At 42.3% G+C, this 19,961-nt stretch overlaps 1 non-coding gene across 1 annotated transcript; it reads left to right on the top strand.

Moving 5' to 3' along the window:
• Positions 1 to 11,106: 11,106 nt before the first annotated feature.
• On the top strand, positions 11,107 to 11,179 carry TRNAK-CUU (transfer RNA lysine (anticodon CUU)). The gene has a single exon. It is a non-coding gene; the product is annotated as a tRNA-Lys (tRNA).
• Positions 11,180 to 19,961: the final 8,782 nt, after the last annotated feature.

The raw sequence follows: 19,961 nt of genomic DNA, 5'->3' as shown, positions 1-19,961 counted from the left end.
TAAAACTGTCTTTTAACTAGTGCATAGGTCTTCTGAATCCCAGGATGACCCGCACTTGGACTATCATGACTTTCTTTAAGAATTTGGGCCCGAAAGTCACCAATAGTTGGTACACATACTCTACCCTTGTAAAGTAAGTACCCGTCGTCAATGGAGTAATTAGCATATTTCTCCCACCTGTCCGGTCTAGCTCGACTGCCGCTACGGAAAATCCGACGTGCCATTAAACTGGGGAAGTCATTGGTAAGCAAATGTCTAGTAGTACTCATGCAAGCCGTGATTTGGTATTTCAACCAAAACCCCAAGGCAAATTTCATGCATTGATTTTGCATCATGTCATTAGCACAGAAGCTAATGCACTGGAGAGCACTCTAGTAGCGTAAGTTCGTAGACTATGCTACTAGATATTTGTAGACTACGCTACCATGTTGCATCACCAACTTGTTAAAACTTCTCGTTGGAAAGCTCTACGGCCATAGGAGAAATAAACTAGAGCCAATCTAATCATGCATCACAAGGATTAGTTCCAAAGCTGAGAGATACTTTCTCTCTTAGAGTAACATCTTTGCACAAGCATATGCTTTAGAATCTTGTTGAGTTTCTAACTACCATCAATCTACGGATGGTTAAACTCCACTCTAACTCAGAGTAAATGTAAGTTTTGAAAATTTCCCTTCAAATATAATAATCAAACTTCCTATCTCTTATGCCATACTATATCTGCGGGCAGATCATATAGTATGTGGAGATGTTTGATAAAGATTCTTGCACCACTACGGGTGTCTAGAGTTACATCCAATCACTTACAACTCTTTGTTGCTATTACCAGACACATCCCTTCAAGTATTGTCTGGACTTACACAACTATTCGAGTTTATGTGATATTTGAGGATATCCCTCCTTTCCCTCAAGAAAGGTTTTTGTCTTCAAAAACTCTACTCTCAAGCGGACTACGCACTAGTGTCCTAGGTCCAAGAACAAATCTAGACTGTGTTTAATATCATATGTTATATTCTTGAGTCCTTCCAAGAAACTTTTAAACATCTTGCAACGAAGATGTGGTATAGTGTCTACGCACATATGGTGGTACTATTGATAAACTGCTTTGCAACAGATCAGTGGTTTCACACTTGTAACAAAGTGCTTCATTGTTGCATATTATTACCCTTCATAAGCGGTTACACGCTTATGAACCATTTGGGTGGGTTGTACCATTTATCAAGAAAAATTCCAAACTACTAATAACCACATTATCAATCCACTGATAATGACTGAGCTTGCTGCGAAGCCATAGGTTGCTAGATAATTGATGGTAATTACACAAGCCCAATGTCTCATTACATCATACATTCAATATAAATGCAAACATCACAGTACTTCGTGATGATGAACTTAGGAATTTCATCCTATCCCTGTTTGGTGTTGGTATGAAGAAGTATAACTATGAGAACATTATTTGCTGCCTCCTCATTATAGCGGCAAAGCTACCTACCCATCACAGGTGGCAATCTCTACCAAGCTATAACCAATGACAAGCAAATAAACGAGTACTCGTGTAAGAACTTCATAACCATATCTCACACCAAACTCATAATCGCTACGGATTAAATGCTAGGGCTTGCAAAATTGAATGTTATCTGATAGGTAGAAGGGATCATCAAACTCCGGATGACCTCGACAACTCACTAGGACTAGTGATGTGTAACTTTTAAGTTACTCCACTTTCTTGCTTATTCCATACCATCGAACAAATCGGTCCCTCGATTTGAGCAACGTCAACATATTTATGAGTACCTCGATACTCATGGATTGTGGTTCGGTAATTTAAAATGTTGATCTAGAGTATCTTTCACTCGAGGATCTTAATTTAATTAGCAGCTATGTATTAGTAGTGAGTAACTACGTACCCACTATCATCACACTAGTAGCTCCATACTAGTCTCTGAGTAACTCCGTACCCAATGGCGTACCTCCCCCGAGTGGGAGTACCATATATAACCATCTATAACAAGATGCTTAAGTCACTTGCTGCTAAGAAGTGACTACACAAATTGACCCCTCCATTGCACATTGCAGTACAATCTCTGGTATTATAACACGAATTTTTGGATGTCCTTATCATAGAGGTCAACTTAAAAACTAGTGCATACGTCTTGTGGAGTCTCGGCTGACCTAACCACACCACTGGTGACTTCCTACAAAAAAAATGTGGCGCCGCAGTCACCACCTATGTACTTTAACTCCGTAAAGTACATGGTCTTCATCTATCATCTATGGAAAGTTGTAAAACATTCCTGCGATGGATTTTTATCACCCTAAAATTATTGTGCACTATTTTAGTGTGAAGAGCTTTTTTCCTGGGTACCATGGTTCACCCCAAGCTCATCTTTTGCTAAATTCTCCGATTTAACAAAAGATATGTCTGCCTCCGAACACTCCAGTTCAGCCCTAGACTTTGAGTTTACTTCTTAACACTCCGGTTAAGTCAAAACTCACCAGATACAGTAGGATTTACCACTAAGCTCTTCGGCTTAGCCTTTTATCCTAACTCAGCCCGAGTTTATGTACACTTCATATGTCGGATCCGATACTAACAACAACCAGGCTCGTCTGGAGTGAGATACTACTCACTATTGCCATGTAAAACCTTATTAAATCCTAGAAATGCTCCACTCATTCCCTAGGGGTCATACGACTTATAGGGTTTACACGCACATGAACTTGTAAGCAAAATAGCCGGTCATGCAATATTACAATTGCTTATGTAGGAAAGTAATATATTTCCCAAATTCATATGGTAGCAACTAAAATGTGCTCACAATCGCACACTTATGTTGAACATAGGCAAGACTACGCTTGCAAAATGCTATAGGGCATCCCCCATGCATGAAACTGTCCAACCAAACTAGTCTTACTTCTACTAACATCTAGATTTAGATCACTCCGGAACTAAATCACTCTATTAGCACTAGTACACCATCATGGTCTTGCTACCTAGAGCTTCTCCGAACTCTGTAACTGGGTTTTATCCCAACGTATGGCTATATTTGGTAATTTTCAAAGTTCAAATTTTATCTTGCACACTTTATCACTACAGACAAGTGTACATACAGACCTGCCAAAGAGTCAAGTTACATGCACAAGCCTTGGCGTCCCATTTGTTGAAATGTCAAGCTCGTATACAGCTGGAGGATAGCACATGGGTGCTGACAGACTGACAGTATGGTAGATAGATATCGTGTGGTGTGTTTATGACCGCGTCCAGCTGGTCATGTGTGGTGTGGACATTACATTAGGTTTACCTTGTAGTGTGGACATAACACTATGTTGTGTTCTCCTTTGTGTGTGTGAGAGAGATGGTGACTATGGCTTCTCTCCTTCTTTATGGTTGATGATTATGGATTAGGGTTTGCTTCCCTTGTGTGTGCTGTCTACTGCTTCTGTTTTTTATCATGGTATCAGAGCCAAGAGCTCATTAGCTGAGTTGTGAGAGTGAGTGAGAGAAGAGGGAAGAAGAAGGAAAAGCTGTGAAGGAAGCCATTGAAGCTGTGGAGCAAAAGAAAGCTGTGGAGCACACACCGGCATCAGATCTGAGAGCTAAGGACCATTGGTGAGTGTAGCAAGACCCCCTCTGCGGATTGCAGGTATCAAAGAGCAGGTTCAGTGAAGATTGAAGGGCATAAAGCAAAGGAAAAATTCTGGTTTTTTCTCTAAGCTTTCATGGAAAGCTTGAAGTGAATGTATACTCTTGGCAAATGTATACACAAAGGCACATGTATTTGGACTTGCAAATGTATTAACAAAGTGGGCACAAGCAACATACAGAATCTTGAAGCAGATTGATGCATACAGATTTGAACAAAATCAAGAGCAAGTGGATTTATGTAAAAGTTTCTGTTTTTTAACAAAACCAGTGGACATACCCCCCGTGGAGGATCAATTGCAGGAGCTAGAGGCAAAATTGAGCTAAACCCTTCAAGAGCAAGGTAGATTAGGTCATTGCTAACAAGCCTATCAAGTCAATTTTGATTTCTCCTCTCTCCTAGAGCTCCTGGAGCAGGCGGCGCATGAAGATGCAGAATTCTGGACAGTTTGCAGAGATTACATCCTAATTCACTCATTTGGACACCAAATTGAATGCTTTAAAGCTTGGAGAGTTTAGCAAAGACATTGCTAAGGACTTGTGATGCTTGGTTGCAGCTCATTTCATGTATTTGGAGCTCATTGAAGTGATTTATCAGAGGTGTGCAGGTTTGCAGAAAGTCTGTCCAAAAACAGAGCAGTTTTAATCAAGGCATTAATCTTTGTCTATATCAAATTGGTCTAATTCCTCTGGTACAAGTAGAGTCCTATGAGTTGCTAAACTTTTGAATCAAAAAGTTTTGGATTTGGAGAAGATTTGAAGGAGATAATGCAATTTTAGTGAGAGGTGGTACTTGACAGGTTCAGAAAAATTCAAACCAGAGGTTACAAAAATTGGTGGTTCTCATTCCCCTTGAAGAATTGGATCAAACCCTTCTAGGATATGTTGGAGCAATGTGTTGGGAAGTCAATGCAAGTTGAATCATTGAATTTGGACAAGATTTGAAGGATTTAGAGCATAATCTTGGCTGGTTACTGGCGAGAATTTACTAGCGAAAAAAAAACCAGAAAATTTTTTGTGAAGGAGTTTCATTTGATTTCAACTTTGATCGAGTGTACATTGTTGGTGAATCATTGTGGGATGTTAATGCACACAATTTGCAAGAATTTGATGTGATTTGGAGAGATTTGGAGCATTACAGGTACTTCGTACATTGTAATCGAAAGGGTACATCTACTCTATTTTTTTTTGCAACAATGGGAGATGGTCCGATACAGATTGTTGGAGAGAAGCTTGACCGCACTAACTTTCAAGTATGGAAGTTTCGAATGAAGAGTTTTTTGAAAGGCAAAGGGTTGTGGAGTCTTGTCTCGGAGGAAGACCCGGAGCCATACCTACCTCCTCAACCAAATAATGCTCAGTTACTGGCTCACAAGCAATGGGTAGAGCGGTCTTCGAAAGTGTTGCATTACTTTTCCATCTGTGTAACAGATGCCCTGCTTATTCACATCCAAGATGCAGATACACCGAAAGAAGCATGGGGTATATTGTGCCGAATGTATGAGACAGACACTGGTGCAAGGAAGATACAACTAAAGCAACAGATTCACAGTGTCACACGAAGGAATAGGAGTATACATGAGTATGTTCAGGAAATCAAGGGTTATGCTGATTCCTTGTCATCGATCCATGCCCCGATGGATGATGATGATTTGGTTGCTCTCACATTGCGTGGTTTAGGCAAAGAATACAAATCTTTTAACACTTCCATCTCAGTAAGGTTGGGAGGAATGCCAGACTTTAATGAGCTTGTGTCATTGCTCATTGTGGAAGAATTGAAGCTTGGCCTTGGTGGTATGAGTGTTACAGGTGGTGCATCCTCGTCAAGCAATGATGAACATGCAAGAAATCAGGCTTTTTACTCATCTAGAGGCTCTCGAGGCAGGGGGAGATTTACCCCTCGAGGCCGTGGAGGACGTGGTTGGAATGACAAGTCTACTCAACCACAATCAAATCAGAATTTTCAGAATTCACAGTCATCATTTGGATCACGTGGAGGTCGTGGATTTCAATCCCATAGCGGGAGATTTGGAACAGGTGCTCGTGGTAGAGGACGATGGCAAGGTCCTCAACAAAATTTGAATGGGATTGAATGTTACTATTGTGGCAAACTTGGACATTTGACAAAAGATTGTTACAAAAAGCAGAATGATGTGCGGAATGGAAGACCACAACATGGAAATTATGCATCTACCAGTAACAATGATGGGAGTTCGAATCATCTTTTTGCAATGAAGCATGTTATGGGGACAATGGATTCTCAGAATGCAGGAGATGAGTCATGGTATATGGATTCAGGTGCCTCAAACCACATGACATGTCATGGTGAGTGGTTTGAGAAGATGCAACCATTGGATACAAATGGTTATGTGGTCACAGGAGATGATACTCAGCATCTTATAACACATGTTGGTAGTGTGCCTTTGAAGATGCATGATGGAAATGTGAAAAATATGTCAGAAGTGTTATATGTACCATCCATCACAAAGAGTTTGGCATCAGTAGGACAAATGGTTGAGCAGGGACTACAAGTCAGATTCAATGAGAAAGGCTGTTTTGTGGAAGATTTTAAGCATGGCTGTAGATTAGTTGCCAAGGGCAAGAAGGAAGGAAGGTTGTTCAAATTGGATGCAGGCATACCAGAATTGAGCTCAGCCATGTTCTCAAAGAGCAATGGGATTGTGCAGGACATTGACATGTGGCACAAGAGGATTGGGCATGTCAATATACAGAGATTAAAGAACATGCAAACAAGAGGCATTGTCAGTGGATTGCCTCGATTCAAATATGATGGACATATGCATGTTTGTGAAGCCTGTCAGTTTGGAAAGCAGGCAAGGTTGAGGTTTCCTAGAGAAGGAAACATGAGTAATAGACCACTTGAGATAGTGCACAGTGATGTATGGGGTCCAGCACAAAACCCATCTATCAAAGGAAGTCTATACTATGTGACATTTATAGATGACTTCAGCAGGATGACATGGATATATTTTTTGAGAGAGAAGAGTGAAGTGCTGGAAAAATTCATGGATTTCAAAGCTCTTGTAGAAAAACAATATGGCTGTTGGATTAAGTGTCTGAGAACAGATGGAGGTGGTGAATACACCTCAAAAGCTTTTGAGCATTTCTTGCGGAAGCATGGGATAAGGAGACAGTTGACATGCAGGTATACACCTCAGCAGAATGGTGTGGCTGAGAGAAAGAATCGTGTCATATGTGAAGTGGCAAGGGCAATGCTCAATGAAAAGAGCATGCCAGATTACTATTGGGCAGAAGCATGTGCTACTGCAGTGTATATCCTGAACAAATCACCTACAGCAGCCATTCATGGAAGCACGCCAGAGATGCGGCTTACAGGTTACAGGCTAGACATTGGACATCTTAAAGTCTTTGGATGTGTAGCTTATGTTCATGTGCCTGATGAAAGAAGACGGAAGTTGGATCCTAAGGCAGAGAAATGTGTATTTGTTGGATATGCACAGGATCGAAAGGCTTACAAATGTTATAACCCTCAAACTAGACAAGTAGTCATCTCACGAGATGTGGTGTTTGATGAGCTTGCTAGTTGGTACAAAGCAAGAGATGAGGGAGTCATTGACACACTTGAGGCTAATGTGCCTGTGAACTTGCCATCACAAGCAAGTTCTAGCTCTACTACTATGTCTGGGCCAGCAGCAGAAGTTGAGAGTAGTAGCAGTGTACGTCCATGGTCAGGACGTCTGAGATATGAGAGTGTGAGCACTGGGAGTAGTGCTATGGATAAAGGCAAGAAGAAAGTTGAAGGAATTGGGATCACAGGCTATGAGTCCTCTAGCTCAGAGAGTTTGGATGAGGAGCTCGGGATACCTGTTGTACGCACACCTGCTGGTGCTAGGCAGGACAGATATGTGCCACCACATGCCAGAGTTACAGGTGTACAGAGTGACCCGCATGCATTGCGGAGATCCCAGAGAGTCAGATATCCAGTGGAGAGATTGACATATAGAGATTTTGCTATGCACTATGCATACATGACATCTATGGTAAAGCATGTGGAACCTACATGCTATACAGAGGCTGTTGGAGAGCCTGTATGGGAGAAAGCCATGGATGAAGAGATGAATGCTTTGGACAAAAATGATACATGGGAATTGGCTGAGTTACCTAAAGGAAAGAATGTAATTGGATGCAAATGGGTGTATAAGGTAAAGTGCAAGTCAGATGGCAGCCTAGAGAGACATAAGGCAAGGCTGGTCGCTAAAGGATATGCACAAACTTATGGTCTTGATTATGATGAAACTTTCAGCCCAATGGCTAAGATGGCTACAGTGAGGTCTATCATTGCATTAGCAGCACAAAAAGGTTGGGCTTTACATCAAATGGATGTAAAAAATGCTTTCTTGAATGGTGATCTACAAGAAGAGGTGTACATGGAACAGCCAGAAGGATATGTACATCCAAAATATCCTACTTTCGTTTGCAGGTTAAAGAAAGCACTCTATGGTTTGAAGCAAGCACCTCGTGCTTGGAGTGACAAGATCAGCAGATATCTTGTCAGTATTGGATTTGTGGTTGGAAATGCAGACTCTTCACTTTATGTGAAGAAGACACATGATGGTATCGTGATGATAGTCATATATGTTGATGATTTGATTATCACAGGTGATTGTGGGAAAGGCATTGATGAGGTTAAGGCCTCTTTATGCAAAGAGTTTGATATGAAAGACCTTGGAGATTTAAGGTTCTTTCTTGGCATTGAGGTGATTAGAACAGGCAAGGGTATATGGTTGGTGCAAAGGCAATATGCACTTGACATGCTGGCAAAGTATGGTATGACAGCATGCAAACCAGTGTTGACACCATTAGAGCAAAACATGAAGCTTAGGGCTGATTTGGGTGATGAGCTTGATGATATCACCATGTACAGGAAAATGGTTGGTAGCCTTATCTACATGACCATTACGAGGCCAGATATCAGTTATGCAGTTGGTTTGGTGAGTCAGTTTATGCAGAGTCCTCGTAAACCTCACTTGGATGCTGTGAGACGGATTCTGAGATATGTCAAAACTACCGCGCATTATGGCCTTTTCTATGAGGCAGGAAAAGACATGCATGTCTATGGATATACAGATGCAGATTGGGCCGGTAGTGCATATGACAGGAGATCTACTAGTGGCTATGTTTTCAGCCTTGGTAGTGGAGCTGTGAGTTGGAGCAGTAAAAAGCAACCTACAGTTGCTTTATCTACCACAGAGGCAGAGTATCGTGGAGCAGCCATAGCTGCATGTGAGGCTATGTGGTTGAAAAAGTTGCTAGATGATGTCAGGATACAGAGTGATATGAGAGTTGTTATTCATTGTGACAACATGAGTAGTATTCAGCTTGCTAGCAACCCAGTTTATCATGCCAGGACCAAGCATATTGAGGTCCACTATCATTTCATCAGAGAGAAGGTGCTAGATGGGCATGTTGATTTGACATATGTGCAGACAGATGAGCAGGTTGCAGATATTTTTACCAAAGCACTTGGTAAGGATAAGTTCGAGTATTTCCGTACTCGATTGGGAGTCCTAGAGATGGACATGTCGAGCTTGAGGGGGAGTGTTGAAATGTCAAGCTCGTATACAGCTGGAGGAGGATAGCACATGGGTGCTGACAGACTGACAGTATGGTAGATAGATATCGTGTGGTGTGTTTATGACCGCGTCCAGCTGGTCATGTGTGGTGTGGACATTACATTAGGTTTACCTTGTAGTGTGGACATAACACTATGTTGTGTTCTCCTTTGTGTGTGTGAGAGAGATGGTGACTATGGCTTCTCTCCTTCTTTATGGTTGATGATTATGGATTAGGGTTTGCTTCCCTTGTGTGTGCTGTCTACTGCTTCTGTTTTTTATCACCATTCCACCAAGACTACAATCGATTCCGTGAGAATTTTGATGTCCCATACCATCAAATTACCACCAAACCAATTGATGTGACATAACAAAAGGCTCTTTCCCCCCTCGAAAGATCACCACAAACTCTCGAGCAGTGGGATGTCGACGCATGGCAATAAAAAGAAGAGAAAACCATGCTAGTAAGTTTAAGAACAATTCTCTTCGATCAACTTCTATAAGGGCATTGAGCATTCACATCTCAAGACTATACCCCTTCAGATTTACCTTTGATTTCTACAAATCAATCCTAAATCTGTTATTATTATCTAGGCATATGCTAATCCCTCAGATTAGTACTCCTAGATAAACCATTCAATTGAGTACTGCTAGCAGCACTGCTAGCCCCTTTATCCCAAGTAATACACACCTTAGGGATTACTTTTACAAGGCAATCTACGTGACTAAATCAAACTAGTCATTACTCTCTAGGCCCAAGTAGTGACACTATTTTGTTACTACCAACAAGGGCCAGCTTGCCTCTACTACGGGCCAAGGCTCTCTTGTTGCCACAAACAGTAAGCAACTTGTTTGGACACAAGGCATAACCACATCAATACTACGCTTGTACATGGTTCTCATTTGCCAAAGTTTATCACAATCTTCTAGCAACTGTTAAAAGATTGTGAAGGGTTATGAGCACTACGACTCAATTAGGCTTACCTTGATTTCTTGTGATAAGCACTTCGTCTAATTTGGGCACAACTGACGCCATTGCCGGTCCTCTTAGCCCAAGTAAAACACACCGCAGTTTTAGATTTACACTATAGCCAAACTACATGACTTTGATGGTCAATACTAAGTCTATGCTTCTCTGAACCAAATGTGTGATCACCACATGTGTCACCCTCAACTCCGGACTAGACCTGAGTGGTGACATTGCAGAGAAGGTGTGTCTATAGAAGAACACATTTGTTTGTCACTACAAAACAAACACAAATTTGTCCGAACAAAACTTTGACTCTAGCAAGACGACGTTCGCAAAAGTGTAAATTGAAATCTGGTGAGGCTACGCTCCCAGAGTCTTCATAACAAAAATAAAAATGGTCGAGAGGCTGTGCCTTGTCGGGATTATCCCTTGCGGGGATTAACTTTCCTCCCCTTCCGAGAGAGAATTCGTTTGAAATTTTCTCATTTTTAATTTCATAAAAATGAATAATGAAAATATATTTTAAAAAAATGGTTTTTTTAACCCCTTTTTTTTTGGCCGCCTGCAGCGCTGGTTGGCTGCTGATGGCTGGCGGGCCCCCCTGGCTTGGCTGGCATTGTGGCTACTTTGGCTGCCGCGCCGCCCCTGGCTGGCCGCTGTTGGCTGGCCGCCGCCGCCGCCGCTGGGGCTGGCCTAGTTGGCTGGCCGCCGCCGCTGCCGCCTGGCTGGCCGTCGCCTGGCTGGCTTGGCTGGCCACGCAGGCCAGGTCTCACAGGCAAAGGCGCCCCCCTCTCTCTTTAAGGTCACAAATGCTACGTCCCATCTCACAGGCAAAGGCGCTGGTCTTCGCCAGCCCTTCTTTTTGTAGCTCTTCACCCACACAAACGTCATTTTTGGTAGTCGGCCTAGCTCAGTTGGTAGAGCGGAAGGCTCTTAACCTTGTGGTCATGGGTATGAGCCCCATGGCCGGCGCCTTGTACATGATTCATCTCTAAACGTAAACAGCATGCGTTTCAGAAGGCACGCGGTTCAGCTCCTCAAGCGTAGCAAAAATCAACGCCTGGGCTAGCCTGGCTGGCCGGGTAAGGCCTGGTTGCCTTGATCTAGCAAATCGCCCCCCCTCATACAATGCTTCAACGAATCTGTGGGGCTGGTGCCGCCCTTCCCACACACAGTAGAGACGGGTCGTGGGGCTGGTTTCGCCCCCCCACACCAAACCAAAAATTTTTGCACACAAGCTTCAACGCAGCAAAAAAAAACAAAACGAGATGCTTTGCTTACCTGCGATGCTGCTTGCTGTGTGTGACGGGGAGAGAGAGAGAGAGTGTGAGAGAATTCTTCCCTTCCATTCTTCTTGGCCGCCTCCCTCCACACACTCCATTGGAGATAAGGAGATGAATGGTTGAAAACCATCGCTCCGGATAAGGAGATGAATGGTTGAAAACCATCGAGTGGGCTCCGGTCCCTCGGTCACGCGTGGACTCTGACGATCCCATCGAACCACGCTCTGATACCAGTGTTACATTCCTGTAACGCCGCCTACGGGCGTTACCACAAGAGGGGACGGCCTCTGGCTCACCACCCAGCCATAGAGGAAGAATGAGGATTGCCCCTCATCCCCCAGGCTATATAGTGTGTGGCCTGCCGTCCACACTAGCCTGGCCGCCCATGACTCCGCATGGGCGTCCTCTCCCACTGAACCCCGGACATGGCCATCCGGTCTGCCGCCATCGGTCACCACAGGCATTACAGCCTACGTGACAGTATAATTCCAAGCACAGGCCTGGCACCACTTCTTTGTGGGTTGGTTGTGACTAGAGGAGAAAAGGTATTACATTCTTCGGTTTTATGGTTACCGCCACATGCTCCACAAAGACGAGGACCTGTAGGTAGTACACTCCTCATTCACTGCTACTGTTGTTGTGGCTGCATGGGTGGGCGATAGGTTTGTCCCAATCTCCTTAGTACTAGGTTAGCTATCTGGTCTGGATTTACTAGTGCGCTAGACCCTGAACTTTGGTCATCACCCCACTGATCTCTAGGTTGCACCTCAGGGCCATTACCATCTTGGAATTTGAAGTTATCTGTGAAATCCATAGCATCATGGCAACACTCATTGAAATTTGTATGCTTCTTTGCATAGAGATGTGTGTGCAGTGTTGAATTTTTGTGAGTCCTTTTAAGAAAAGAGAAATTAATCGACTATGGGTGGGCTTCTCATCTTCTGGCAACGATTAATGTACTACTTCATCCTATTTACACAGTCTCTAACACTCTCAGTCTCGCCTTACTTGAAAGAGTAGATGTTTGCTACTGTGTCATGCTGAATCCCCATCAAGGAAAAAGCAGTAATGAATCTCTCTTCCAAAACTCGTAAAGAAGATTTGTCTAAAGCCTCTAGTGCCTGAAACCAAGCAAGGGCCTTTTCCTCAAGAGTGAGCCCAAATCCTTCAATTTGCGTATGCTTGTCAGCCACTTGCTCACCTCGAACTACTTGCCTAAATGCTGCTACATGGTCATATGGATCTCCCGACCCTTCGTACTTCTTTACCAGTTTCTGAAGAGTTGATGGCCTTACTCGTCTTGAATACTCATCATCATTAAGCACATGACACATAACAAACAAACTATCATTGCTCCTATTATTTTTGCTAGAGGACGCATAGTTATTTTGCTGCACTTTTCTATTTCTCATGTCATTTTTCTTCTTATAGTAATTTGCCTGCAAATGCCTAGCTTTGCCATAGTAAAAACGACCTCATGTATCATTTTGCTGCATTTGCCAATTTCCATAACCCCTTTGACTCTCCTTTCCTCTGAACTAGCCTCTTTCACCTATGTGTTGTTGTTATGATTCATGGAATTGTTATTGCTGACCATAATTTTGATTCCTTGTTCACCCACCACCTTGTCCATGGCATCGACCTCTACCTTCTCCTCCACCTCTACTTGTGTAGAAGGCATGTTGCTTCGAGCTACCTTTGATCTTTGGTAAGATGGCCCATATGCATCCCAAATTGGTGTGGGTCCCCTATTACTTGCCTCACCAACCCTCTCCAAAGATCTTGTTACCCGCATTTCAGGAGGTGCATTTATGGGAGGCCAAGTTGGCTCCCCTACCCTCCGATTGTCATAGTGAGAGAAACGTTGTTGTGGTGTGATCTGTGGTCTCACTTTTGGTGTAGGATAATATCTTGGTGCTAGAGTTGGGCTACTTGCAGTGGTCCACTTTGATGTTGAGGGTCCCTCTCTAGTGAACTCTCGAAGGGGAGGAGCAACAGTTTCTCCAAGAAAGGCTATCTCTCCTGGTTTAGCTGTATTAGTTGAGAACACTTCCATGAATAATGGTTGTCCTCTCCACGTGAGCTCAGGAATCTCCTTCCAATCTAAGGTTCGGTATTCATTGGCCCATTTATCAACTATTCGGTTCTTGTATCCTACAAGCTTCTCGACTACCACCACAAGTGCTAGAGGAAGATCTAGCTCTGGCAATCTAGTTGTGGCATAATATCCTTCTAAAGAGTCCTTATAAACCTCTTGAAGTGGGTCATCCTGAAAGACCTTTGTCACTGGAATTTGTCGTACAAACACCCATTGGTTCTCAGCCCCCTGATCCATTTTGCTCTTGCCTTTCCTGTCCCTTTCCAAATTTAGATCTACAAAAAGTAAATCATCTGTGGATGGCTTTGAGGACTGGGCATTGGATGGTCCAGGCATGTCCGGCTCAATGAGCCAATCATCTCTAGACCCTTGCTCTGGAAGGCTTTGATAAGTCTAAGAACTCACTCTTAGAGAGCCCCCCTAATTTGTCTACATTCTCTGGATGATAGGTGACTTCGTAGCGAACACCATCTCCACCCATGTACATGTTACCCTGGTCATTGACTAGAGGTGCTCTATCAAGCTCTCAGAAAAAGTCCACAATCTTAACGAGATACCGTTGTTGTGGATCCCTAAAGATCTCAGCTCCTTGAGCATTTGTGTAGACATATTGAAGTCTCACATTGAGTGGTAACCCCATGATGTCGGCTTCAAATGGATTAAAAGATCTTGTGGATGTTCTATTTGGGGCTAAGAGATGACTATTTGACGGCCCTAGATTGTCCATAGACAATGAGCTAGTTGTCCTGGAAAGGGTATCAAATTGGGATTCGAAAAAGGTTTCAACAGTATCTGCCAAATTTCCTACCGATTGGGTCCCACTTTCCTGCGTAGGCACTCTCAGGTGCCCTAGACCCTATGGCAGTGTCTATATGACGTCCCCACCGCAAGTGCATAAGGTCAAATTTCAAGGTTGTTTTTTTTAAATTATTTTCTTTTCAAAAAAATCCAAAAAATTTCAAGTTGGCTCAAACTTTGCCAAAACCCATTTTGAACCCCCCCGAACACATTAGGCCAAAAAAAAACGTATTTTTTAGGATCAAAAATTGCCTAAAATTTACCAGTTTTCCATATTGAACTATGGGAAAATGGTTTCGGGACCAAAATTTCGACGATGGGTGTTTTCTAACTCCTCTCGAAAAGTTAGATAATCTCCTATTTTTTTGCGGGCAGAAAATGAAAAAATTTCCAGACCTTTTTTTTTTGGGCACCCCTTTATTCGGTGCGGTGGCGGTCTTTATGGTGCGGTGTGTGGGTCTCTCTGCGCGGTGCGCTGTTCACGCACAACCGCCTTCTTTTATTATTATTTTTTTCTTTTTTCAAGTGCGTGTGCAGTGAACTCAATGCGTGTGCAGCTGTGAGATTTGCAGCGAATTCAATGCATGTGCAGGGAACTCAATGCGTGTGCAGCTGTGAGATTTGCAGCGAATTCAATGCATGTGCAGGGAACTCAATGCGTGTGCAGCTGTGAGATTTGCACTGAATTCAAAATGTTTAATCCTCATGTGTGTGTACAGATTTCAGTTTCTCTACAGGTGCAGGTTTAACAGAGAACTAAAATGCACAAAATTAAAGATGCAGAAAACTAAACTAAGCTAAGAACAGAAAATAAAACGAACATGCAGAAAATTGAAACAGCAAAAATTATCCTCAAACAGAATGACAGAAATGCAAATCAGGCCTCTCTCTTTCGCACACAAATTGAAATTGGCAGGTTTAGCACCTACCTCCAATCCTTCCCATGTGTTGAATCCTTGTCCTAACCTCAAGGGAGAGGAATAGCTAGCCAATCGCACTCAAATTGCAAGACAGTAAAGAGAATTTAACAACAAATTAGTCTTAAATAAGTACCAAAATTAGTCCCAAAGCCTGCTCTCCTATCCAACAGTTTTGCAACCGATTGGAGATTAACAAGGAGTGGTAGTGTGTGTATGGTGCTCAACTACGTGCTCAACTAATGTAGGCACTCGTTCCCCGGCAGTGGCGCCATTGTAGAGCGGTTCTCTCTACCGTGCAATATAGCGCTCATAGAGTACTACCGATCAACAAATGTGTTGAGAAACACAATGTCAATCCGAGGACTTGACCCGATTAGTGCATGAAGGCTTATTCCTTCCGGGAGAGCTCACATACATGAACCACCACTTGACGATTCAACCATTCAACACCTAAATCAATCTCTCAATCCCTTAAACCCACTACACTAATCAAGAGAATAAGCAATGCATGGCAATCTCTTAATCCCATTCAAACATTGATTAAATCTTAGCTTTCCCAAATGCCAGCAAATCTATAAGCGTGCATCTACTAACCCACAAGCTTAAGCAAGCATAGAATGTAACATTCACAAACCCACAAGCTCATAGAGAGAGTCTATCCATGAATAACTCATTGCCAATGAAGTGGGCAGCAAGAGCTTGCATCAATGGAGACTACACACACACACACTTCAAGCATGCAGCATACACAAGAGAAAGAAAGAAGTATTCAACTAATCATAGATTAATCTACTTCAATGATGCTAAAACAGATTAAGAGAATGAAGTGGAGCTATACTCATTGGAGCTTGATGCTCATTACAGTACAATAGAGAGAGAGTTAGAGAGTTGCCATAGCTTGAGAGCTCAAGAGCTTCACTCAATAGCTTATGAGAATGGCCAAAAACGTCCACTTTCTTTAGCTAACATCTCTTTTGTAGAGATGTTAGCTAACATCTCTTTTATAGAGATGTCACTAACCCTAACCCTAGGCCTCTTTCACACATGGGCGGACAACCCCATAAGTGAGCCTTGCTTAATACACTTAGAACTCTCATTTAGAACTCACATTGGCCTAACAGGATTTACATTGCACTTCGGCACAAAAATATGGAAAAATTATGTGTGTCTTTATGTTCCCATGGCTACACTCCCGCTGTCTCGCATTAATTGCTTCCGGCCTCCTTCCATAATCCGTGTTCTCGTGAGTGTTTCCGTGGAACAGAAACTCCCCGCCCCCCACCCCCCACCCCCCCATTATTGGAGACATAAGTAAGCACACTTTGGCTCTTAGAGGTGGTTCCCATGAGTGGGTTTTATGCTCATAAAGTGAGTAAACAAACTCCAAATTGTAATTTGGCAGAAGTGTTGAGTTCATGGTGACATGAGCTACGAGAAGGTGAATAGCATGGCTCCTTCTCGAAGATGCCAAAATGCTACCTTGAGAAGCGTGCATAACAACGACCCTAGAGGGAATGCCACAAACGTAGTCCAAGCTCTTCCCACATGGGAGTCACACATGGAGCCAATGGCCACGTTAGCTTGAAAATTGTTTAAAAAGAGGTTTTTTTTATTGATATTTAATATTAGCATTAATTAAGTAAGAAAGAGGGTGCTACTTTTCCTTGTTTCAAATTTACTAAATTTCTTCCAAAGCTGTCACTTTCTCGAGAAGATAATGTGGTTTCTTGTATCCCATGATTTTAGTTAAACAATGGTGTTGCTATCTTAAATTAAGTTAAAGTATAGGTACATCTTCTCCATGCCTTGATGCTAACCCCATTTCTATGCTTGTGTAACCTGGCGGCGACGTTAGCAAGGCCCGGCGTCCGGCCCAAGGTATCCCTCCTACTATTAGGAAGCTGGAACTCACCGGTTTTGGCGAGTATTATGAATGTTGCCTAGTTATGTGGGCCCAAACTAGTGTGGTAAGTAAACCCACCCTAGCAGGTAGACGTCCCCTTGAGGAGCGAGAGGATCAAGCGATGGATCCTGAGAGGGCGATAGGCGGGTTGAGTACTCTGTCGACTACTAATGAGATGAGGTGTATGGTCTCGTAGGGATTGCATAGTCTATGGAGACTAGAACGCCGAATTCTAGATTATCGGCAGAATAAAATAAGCCTTGATCTAGCTATGGATAGATTTGAACATTGTATCTATTTTTTTAAATAATTAAATTCCTTGTTCTTTAGTATTGTTGTATCATTTGTTAAGTGGTTGTTTTAATAAACACTGTGTAAGATCTTTAATTAAGGAACTTGTAAGATCCCTATCCCCACCGCGCAACGAATTCAAGGGTGCTAGCAACCGAAGTAGCACTTCTTACGCAGGGCAGGGTCCCACACTCGAGGCCTCACCCAACCACCACGGATATCCGGACAAGGGACTAATCCATTGGTTCTTCTAAATCCGAATCCGCAAAAACTTCCCTTGCCCGGAAGGCACGGGCGATTCCTCCCCAGGGATAACTTTTCTCTAATGTAGTCAAAGCCTGAACTAACTGAACTCATCTGACCGAACCCGTAAGTCCCATAGTTAGATCAGGGAAAAGATTGTACTTGGATCATAGAGACCAATGCTTTTTGCTTCGTTAAGAGGCACAGCCATTGATTCTTTTCCATAGAACAATTTTTATCCAAGATTTACCTCATCTATCGTACTATACAGAAATTGAGTCTCGTTTTACGGATCCATCAGCCCAGCCTAACCCCATCCAGCCCCATGGGTTAGCCAACCGCCCAACCACTGTAGTAATGGGATCCAATTAGGAATTTGGTTAGGTTTTGTCTCGGGTGTACTAGGGAAAAGAGTTCCCAAGCCCCCTAGCCGGATATTCATGCAAACATAAAACTAGTCACACTACTTACACACCCAATATGAACTTGCCTTTTTCACAGATTTAACAATCTTTAAAACAATCATTTAATGAAACCAGAGTGTCATTGATCATAATCCTTTAATTATCCAGTTGAATCCTTATTTCCAAACATCCCTTCATCAGTGTTCCTATGGCATCATTTTTGGCAACCAGAACGCTCACCACCTGTTCACTTAGGGGCCTTTTCCATAGTTCCTAGCTCATTGTAGTAACCGGCAATATATTCACATATCAAAATGGAATCTCCGTTGAAGATCAGCAAGATCAACTAACGGATCCATATAAAAAAGCCATGGACTCATCAACAAGGTCGACCAACCAGATCCATGCCTGAATTTAGAAAACAACTCTTACTCCTTGTTCCAAAATCTTCCCCGATGTACCGAGCACCGTATGGTCAGCACCGTCTACTAGGATCCTTCGCAGGTCACCTAGCGCTTCACTCATAGGCTGCTTCCTTGGTCCCTCAAACAAAACAAAAACTAGAAAACCTCTTGTTTGCAACAAGAGTGGCCACCAATTCTTTAGAAGAGGGAATGGTCAAAAACTAATGAATTATTAATAAATTCACAGTTTTTGACTCTGGGGAGAAGTAGAGTAACAGTGCATAAAACACTGTTAATCATTTACAAAGAGGGAGGCTTCATTTATAGGAAAAAGTAAGCCTCTAACCAAGCAAACTGATTCTAGAATTTTCCAGATCAGTTTGGTCAATTTTTGACCATTTTTAGGTTAGTTTAGCTTACTTTTTGGATCTAGTTGAAGCAGGAGAGAGGGGAGATGAAAATATAACATTATTGAGTTTAAAACTCAACCACACATGTGAAATAGGTGCCTCCTTCATGAAAGGAATTCCCCCACATTGAGGTGTCAAAAATGCATCATTTCTCTAAATATCTCTTCTTTTTTAACTAATATCCTTGTCCTTAGTCAACTCTTCATCTTATGTGAGTATTTACTCATTTTTGGGGGATTTTCTTTATTTCTTCAATTTATCTCCTCCCTACATTTGGATTAATCTAATTGGCCCCTTAGAAACTTAATCTAAAATTTTTCGAAGATCTGGACTCTTAGGATAAGGCCTTTTGAACATATTATAATTGATTTCTAATGCACCTTTTGAAAATCTTTTTGAACTTCTGTTTAGGGGGAATTTATTTTAATAAGAAGAGATATTTTTCCATCCAAAAATATCTAAAAATTGAATAATCTCTCTCTAGAATATTTTCTCTCTCTAGGCTAAAACAGGGTAAAACGGGATCTTTCTTTTATTTCAGAGAGGGGAATAATTATAAGATCATAAGGGGAGGTTCTTACACCTACACACCTCAAAAGTCGGAGGGAGGAATCTCACATTCTACCCCACTTAAAAAACGTGAGATATCCTCATCTCGCAAAATTAGAGAACTCTTTTCCTTAAGGTCCAACTGATTTTGGGGTTCCTTATACTCTGGTGAACCCAACAGAATCCTGGGATAAAGATCCGTTATATAAAATTCATCATCAGATAATAATTCACTCAGATAGTAACATTCAAATCCTTATCACAATAATGGTCCATTAGACCGAAATTTCTATCTGAACAATCGTTCATGGAAATTTTCTATCTGAACAGTCGTTCCATGAACACTCGTTCATGGAAATTTTCAATTTTACACATTTTTAATTTGACACCCCTTAACTTGATCCACTGAGTCAAGTGTTAATAGCAGCAATCTGCCAGCACAATCCACTAA

The sequence above is a fragment of the Cibotium barometz genome, chromosome 14 (genome assembly GCF_041138505.1).
Source record: "Cibotium barometz isolate CiBa-2024 chromosome 14, ASM4113850v1, whole genome shotgun sequence".
In the NCBI taxonomy this organism is placed as follows: domain Eukaryota; kingdom Viridiplantae; phylum Streptophyta; class Polypodiopsida; order Cyatheales; family Cibotiaceae; genus Cibotium; species Cibotium barometz.
The sequence above is the reverse complement of the archived record's forward strand: the minus strand, read 5'-3'. Positions and strand labels throughout refer to the sequence as shown.